Source organism: Schistocerca nitens, chromosome 3 (assembly GCF_023898315.1).
Source record: "Schistocerca nitens isolate TAMUIC-IGC-003100 chromosome 3, iqSchNite1.1, whole genome shotgun sequence".
NCBI lineage: Eukaryota > Metazoa > Arthropoda > Insecta > Orthoptera > Acrididae > Schistocerca > Schistocerca nitens.
Window position 1 is genome coordinate 896,184,343 of NC_064616.1, and position 8,054 is coordinate 896,192,396.

The 8,054-nt window shown below is 35.6% G+C and overlaps 1 protein-coding gene across 3 annotated transcripts in view; it reads right to left on the bottom strand.

Moving 5' to 3' along the window:
* LOC126248953 (orphan steroid hormone receptor 2-like) overlaps positions 1 to 3,162 on the bottom strand; it is a 130,665-nt gene extending 127,503 nt beyond the window's left edge. For all 3 annotated transcript variants that reach the window (XM_049950489.1, XM_049950487.1, XM_049950488.1), the window contains exon 1: positions 2,890 to 3,162. The gene's annotated coding sequence lies outside the window, so the exon portion shown is untranslated. The remainder of the gene's footprint in view (positions 1 to 2,889) is intronic.
* Positions 3,163 to 8,054: the final 4,892 nt, after the last annotated feature.

An 8,054-nucleotide genomic window follows, 5' to 3' on the forward strand; every position in this document is an offset into this window, starting at 1 on the left:
GGCACAGTAAAATTTGAAACTGAACTGAAAAATTTTCTCTTTGACAACTCCTCCTATTCTGTAGAAGATTTCTATTAGTGTAATGTCTACAAGGCGACTGGTAGGTATCACCAACTCACATCTGTATACTTTTTCTTAAAAACCTTATAGGACCCTAAATGTTCAACATGTAGCCATATTTACAAATTATTTTGCGAAGGGAATGTAAAATGACTTGTTCTAAATCATTACAATTTATATAGGAAAATTATCCTTGGAACATGAAACTGATTAACCAAATAGCTTTATCAGTGGTGAAATGAAGAAGTTTATGTCATATTTAGAATGAAGACTATGATGATACCCTCAGGTCGAAGTTAGATTGGAATGTGATATGAGTTAGCAAAGCCAGTGGATATGATATTAGAGGAAACTTGGCTACTGTTACTAAACAGCAGTATTAGTGGTTCAGGAAACAGTCAGCATTTAGAGGTTATTTAATCTTGCAGACAGTCATTAAGTTGATGACATCACTACTACGAGCACATACCTCATTTGAAGCAAAGATGTAAGGGAGCTTAAATGGAGATGGTTGGAGAAAGTTTTTCTGTAATTTATAAGTTTTTGTGCTCACCATTTGGTAATACAGATGCAAATTTAAGAAATTTATACTACTTGCTCTCTCACACAAACAAATTTGGCTGTTTTACAATCCTTATGCACTCTGTTTTTCCTTAATATATTTTAATTTCACTATTACAGATTTAAGCTGCACTTGCATACACTTACCACAGATATGCAAGAGGCATACTTGCAATATATACTTCAAGTGATTAGAACAAAATTTTAGTACCCCACTGCCCATCTCCTTGGAGCTGAGTGGTCAAGTGCGGCTAAGTTCCACATGGAGGACTTAGATTCAACTCCTGGTACTGTCAGGTATTTTCCTTGGTGGAAGGACAGGTACAGGGTGTATTAAGCCTTGCGCAGCCAACCGAGAAGTTACTTGATTTCTTGGCAGCATTTCAAATGTCAAGAAACCTGACAATGAATGGGAGAGCGGAGTGCTGTCCATATGCTCCTCCATACCACTTTCGTTGACACCATGGACAGAGGATGGCACAGCAGTCAGTCACGTCTGCCAGAATGTGGAACTTCAACTTTCAACTTAATTGCCCATCTCCTCTTTTGCTACTCTGTCCACATATTCAAGTTGCGACTAGTACTCTACATTTGAGAAACTGACCGACAGGTACAAAAATTATAGCAATGCAGTGTAGTTATTGCCATTCATAAATGTACTAAGTTCAGGCACTCTTTGTCAATATTCGTTTTTCAATGCATAAAAACAATGTTTAACTTAAATTTAATAACACTAGGTACAGCATTTTCAGAGTTAACATGTGATGACTCTACATGACACTAAGGAAATTAACATCTGTCTTTTGCTATATAACTTAAATGCTCTCTCATGAAATTTCATGTCATTAATGTGTGCAAGCGAAAGATAATCTCTTCATTTTTTCTGTACACATAAAAGTGAAAAAAAAGGACAACTGCACAAGAGGTGGTTTCCAATAGCACTTAACAGATGTGTGCTGTTTGATACTGCTTGGTGTAGTAACTTCCTGCATTGCACATGCAACGAAATGTATAGAAACAGACCTACCTCACAATATTTTTTTTTACAGTTATATTGTAACTTAGCCTGTTGTGTTCAATATATGATGTTGGGCTAGGAGAATTACATGTCCCACATAACTAAAAGCCAGATAGAGTGTCAAAAACAGCCAAGACATTTCACATTATACAGTATCTGAGCCACACCTAGACTGAACTGCATGCCCGCAACCTAATTTAGTTACACAGTTTTCTTACAAAATATTTGTGTACACTAACAAATTCCATGACCATGATTGCAATGACTGTGGGTGCCATCCAATTGTAACTCTGAGATTACTTTACCTTTATTCAACGAATATAGTGTGAGTATGAGTAGATTAAGGCACTCAAGGAGCAACATTACCATGATTACAAGACAGCAGCATTATATATACCCATAACCGTGAGGTATCATCCGAGTGGATGTGTGAACAACACACCCTATCAAGTGAATGAACCTCCCATAAAGTATTCAATAATAGACAATTTGTGTGCTGCACAGAAACAAAGTTCATTTACAAAACAATTGCATGGACAGTTCACACTGCTGTTTCAATTTAATAATGAGGTAGAGTCTATCACAATCAAATGTCCTGCTGCAATGGAAAACAGAGTTATTTAAATGAAACTTTTTTGGTTTCTAAATGTGAAGGTGTAATCACTTGGCAGCAACAAAAATGCACAGCACATTTTCTTCTGCTGTTACTAACTGAAGTAGATATGTGTGATTTGTCTTATAGAGTGTAAACAGAAAATAAACAAACCAACAATAAGAACAATCGTCGTATGGGCGATGCGAAGTGATTACAATTACAAAAGATCAACTTCCTACTGGTTAATAACAGTTTACGAGCCACTGATTAGACGCAAAATGGCAATTTACATCATAATATAACAATGTTCAACAACGAAAAATGTACTTTTCTACCTCGTAAACATATTTCATTACCGTCACTCTAGCCAGAATGTTAGCTCTTTGAGCTATGTACCATTTCTCAGTGCAGCAGTTTAATATACGTTCTACTAATAGGAGTTTAAGCACTTATCACGTCTGTCATCTTACATTAAGAAGTGAAATAACGTTATCTATATACTTCCAATTTAAAACAGGAAATATCGTAATTATACCACACGAAACTGAACTTTTATTTATGAAAGTGTTTAACAGAGCAGTACGGTTGCATGTTTCCAAACAACCCGTAAACGAAACCTAATATCATATTCGTGAAAATATTACAAAGCACTTACCGGCCCATGCTATTCTCGAAATTTACCCCAGTTTACTGTCCATCGTACTTTTTCCAAAACAATGCCTTTTAACTCTTATGTTAGTGCCTGTCCTTGACTACCAACAATTTACATTAATGAAACATAAACAACAGTGTGCACACGCACTGCATATTGTCACAGACCGGATAAACACGTCAACACCATTTGTTTCCCATTTTGTAAACAACATCTACACCGTTCCTACATGGAGCAAAAACTTACTGATATTTTAGCTACTGTAAGGTGAAAGTTCACGACCTTCGCCGCAACATCACAGAAAGTAATTATTCAATATGTATTTGCCAATATACGCTGCTATCGATTTATCGAATGTTTCGTATATATTGAACATCTGTTTCTTTCGACTTTGCAGAGAATCATAAAGACACAGAAAAAAAGGATTAAGCAAAATGTACTGACGGAATCACTAAATTACCTTGAATTTTTCCTCGTAAGTACAAACTGTGCAGGAAACAACAGAAAAGAATAATACTGTTTGTACCCAGGGCCACTGAAAAAATATATTTTGAATTTATTTGTTTGCTACAGCTCTGCACGAGTACAAGAGAAATAACAGGCATATTTGCGAAATTAGCTAGTCTCGGAAACGTCTGTGAAGCATTTTGGCTGTTGTCTGTCACGATTATGTTTTGGCTAAAGTGTGGTTCTACACATCTGTGTATCTGATGGTTTATAATATACAGGGTGAAATAGTTTAAGATTTCATAATTCCATTTCCTCCCAGATGAAATGACTGAAGTCATCAAGAAACAGCATGCAATCTCTCTTCAAAGCTTCATTAACTACAGAGATATCAGTATCAAATGCGCTTTTTGAAACGGAAGTATACTAACTTCTACTAACATCATAGATAACAGAGAGACAAATTCGACGATTTTGCACTCTCCAAAATGCGACAATTAGCTTCGGAGAAATTACAATATTTGGAACTTAGGCTTTATCTGTTTTTAACACAAACCAGTTGCTGTCTTATGCGGAAGATCGTGTTATCATATGGAACCGTCGCATTCGATTTTTGGAGTGTTCCAGCTTGACCCTATCTCTTTGAGCTTGACACTATTAGAGAGTTTAATAACAAATTCGCGGTGAATGAGACCAGTCTAATTTGAAGCTGATACTAATCACACTTGGCTGCATGTGGTTGGATTGACACATCAAATAGAGACAGAAGCACCTAACATATAAGAATGATTCACCATCGATAACTACATCCATACACAGCAGAGGGTGTGCCCCACTGTACCAGTTATTGGCGTTTTTTTCCCGTTCCATTCACGTATGAAGCCCAGGAAAATGATTATTTACATGCCTCTGTGTCTGCTGTAATTAATCTATGTTACCCTCACTATCCCTATGGGAGCATAGGAGGTTGTAGCATATTATAGTCATCATTTAAATCCAATTCTTGAAACTCAGTGAATATACATTCTTGGGGTAGTTTCCATCTATCTTTAAGAGACTGCCATTTCAGTTTCTTCAATATCTTAGAACATTCTCCTGCAGATCAAACAAATATGTGACTTCATGCTGCCCTTCTTTGTACACATTCAATATGCCCTGCCAGCTCTATTTGGTATGGCTCCCACACACATGAGCTACTTTCTAGAGTATGTCGCACAAGTATTTGTAAAGAAACTCACTGGTATTTCCCTAGTATTCTAATACACTAATGAACTACTGAAGTTAGTTTGTTATTGTAAGTTACAGAATATCTTCTGTGGGATTTGTTAACTTTTTTCTGTTATTGAAATTCAGAAAACTGTTTCTCTACGAAAGTGCGGAAAAACAGGCTTTCTGATTACAGAAATGACACACAAAGCCAGCTGGAGTGGCCCAGTGGTTCTAAGCGCTACAGTGTGGAACGGCGTGACCGCTACGGTCGCAGGTTCGAATCCTACCTCGTGCATGGATGTGTGTGATGCCCTTAGGTTAGTTAGGTTTAAGTAGTTATAAGTTCTAGGGGGCTGATGACCTCAGAAGTTAAGTCCCATACTGCTCAGAGCCATTTGATTTTTACACACAAACTTAAATTTCGTGCCTCCACTTCTTAATTTTTTTCCCAATCACATTTTCTACATTCACATTTCTGAATTTCCCCCTTTTTCAATAAGAATTAAAATAAGCTGCTGTAGATACAAATTTAAATAATATTTATAATGTATTTGTAATTTTAATGTAATTACAATAATTTTTTTGAAACAAATAATATATGACGTGCTTGTGTGATGTGCCATTGCTAAAATCATGCTCTAATTTCATACTCATTTTGGTAGCAAGTCCTTCCAGCACTTTTATTACAATATACAGTTTCCTTCATCTCTGTACGAGTTAAAGTGATATAATACTGAATATTGCGTTAATAATAAAAATGTTTAATTTCATACACTCCATTATTTCAGAAAATCAGAAATAGTTATTATGATACACCTTGTATTATGTTACATGACAATCAAAATCATTTGGAATAAAGTGAAACAAAAAAACAGTCATAGACAATGTATCCGATTTCCCACTGCAGTTTTGAAAGAACACATCACTCAGATGAATCAATGAGTGTGCAAAAGTTAAATATGAGTACACTGAAAAAAAATACGAGGGCCATGAGGCTTTTATGGCTTAGGAGACTGAAAGGATAGGAATAAATATATGTTTGAAAAGTAGTGATCAAGAAAGTTATTAGGAACCCAAGACTACCACAGCTAAGGAACTGCTACTGCTTCAGCTACAACCATGGGTGAGTGTAAAACATGCTCATAGTTCATATACCTTCGGAAACAAGCTTGAAATTTTAAGCTTGTGAATCTTATTCAAGAAGTCTAATTGTTCCCATGCAATGTATTCCATATTTGAAGTATGAATAATTTTCAAATATTTAATTTCTTCATCTAAATCTGTTGTAATATTGTTATGGTATTAATTGATAAATAACATGCATGCCTCAGCAACCTAATCATCACTCATCTTCGCTTTCCATAAAAACCCAAATGTTCCATCTGTAAGCCTCACTGTTCCACATCAGATTTTTCAAGTTAGACACTTGATTGTCAATGATGAAATGAAAACGTTTATCTTGTATAAATCATCTCAATTTACACATGCCACTACGTATCCAGTTTCATCATGAAATGATTACATTTTATTAGCGTGAATATTCCAGAAATTCAGGATAGTTTTTAACAGCACTATCACTAATTTTAGATTCACTTAAATGTTGTCCCAGTTTTTGTGAAGATATTTTAAGTTATTTAATAAGCTCTAAAGGTGTCTTACCTCAACACCGACAGTAACATTTCAAACTTGTATTAATTTGGTTCTGTAGCCAGTTGGTACCAACTTTAGCTAAATTAATGCTACTATTAAACACTTGAAAGCTGTGTTATAGTTCAGAAGAACTCACACTGCAGAAAGTGTTTTAGCTGACAAATTTAAGTTACTGAGAGTTTCAACAGCAGAGGCAATTTTATCCGAGTGAGCTGCAATTGGTTTTATAATGTCAATCTGAGTACTCAACAGGTATCAGACGTGGAATATAAAGAATTTCCAAAACACTGTTTCAGATTTTTCCGTCATTGTGGGCTGCTACTGAACAGATTGTAAAGAAATTGAATCATTCTGAAAAAAATATCTGCTTCATGATAACTCTCTGTTGCACGTACACCACATGAAAAGCACATAGAGAGAATTTTGCGAGAGAATTCCATTGAAGAAAATGTGTGTGAGCTCCTTTCCAACACCATCCACTCTACTTACGTTATGATAACCTTGTCTGCAGTATTCACTGATAGAAAATGTCTGTTTCACGAGTATTGATCGAAATGTAATGCAGGATGATTGTTGCCTTTTCAACATGATTCGAACCAGGAGTTGCCTCAACAAGAACTGAGTAATCCTTCTCATTTTCTCTCTGTTCAAAGATGGCAAATGGGCACAACTAGAAATAAATTCATTCTGAGTATCGCTTGACAGATAATTCACTTGTAAACACTTTCCAGATTCTTGTCCGTCTCTGACCTAGCTGATGCGTTTTGCAAGAATTGGACCATAGTGACTCAAGAGCTCTATTTATGTGAGGAAATTTCCGTTATATGGATCTCCAGTTTTCTGAGATGAGACTCTTAAGCCCAAGCATTTTTGACCAAGAAACATTGTCACATCATGTTACATGAGGGTTCCCATTTAAGTTAGCTACTCTATGAATGAACAAAAGAATATTACCTCTTTATTTCCCAGCAGTAGTATGGCTAATTTACTCTTTTGTGATATTTAATGTCTTCACCCTTACGATTTTTCCAGAACAGCTATAAATATATATATTTTATTTTGCGTTTACACCTGAGTGCCAATAATTTTCTGTATATTTCGTATAAAATGACTTTATCATGGAATCAGAAGTGCCTTATCTCTGATTAATTATTGCTGACAGTCCCACTGAATTATAACGAAATTTTACAGCTGTTACTGTGTACATTTGTTTGGGGAATGTTTTGGTAGGTCTTCGAACAATTTTTAAGGTAAGCACAGATTAGACTCCATTGCATGATGGTTTACGTGCACAATGGCTAAAGAGAAAAATGTGCATTCACGATTAAGCTCGAAGTAGAATTGTATGCATTTGGCCTATAAGAATAATAAAAATAAGGAAATGGAGTTGAAAACACGAGCTAGAATGGCTTGGCTGGTGCTGGGGTAATGTTTTTCTATTTATTATAGTAATTTCTCGAATTTCAGAGTGTGAAATGTGACTGAATTTCTCTCTTCGAAATATATGATACCAGCAAAGGAAACTACTATAGTTCCATTTGAGAAATGAAAACATGTCATTATCTCTGTAATTAATACATCTATGACAAGAGCTCATATGCCGTTTAGTGACAAATTTCTTAAAGTGTATCTCACTTAAAACATAATCATGATAGTTAAGTTAAATGGCTCCAGAAACATTTGGCGTGAGCAGCATAGCTCAAGGATGCCCAACCCTCAGCCCAAAGTAAGTATTAATGTGGCACAAGAAGTGGGCATCTGTCACACAATCGGTAAATTCCATAAAATTCTGTTTATGTAAAGTAATGACAAATTGAATAATTTGAATCGGAAACCCTTGCTACATGACGTTATTCTCTCTT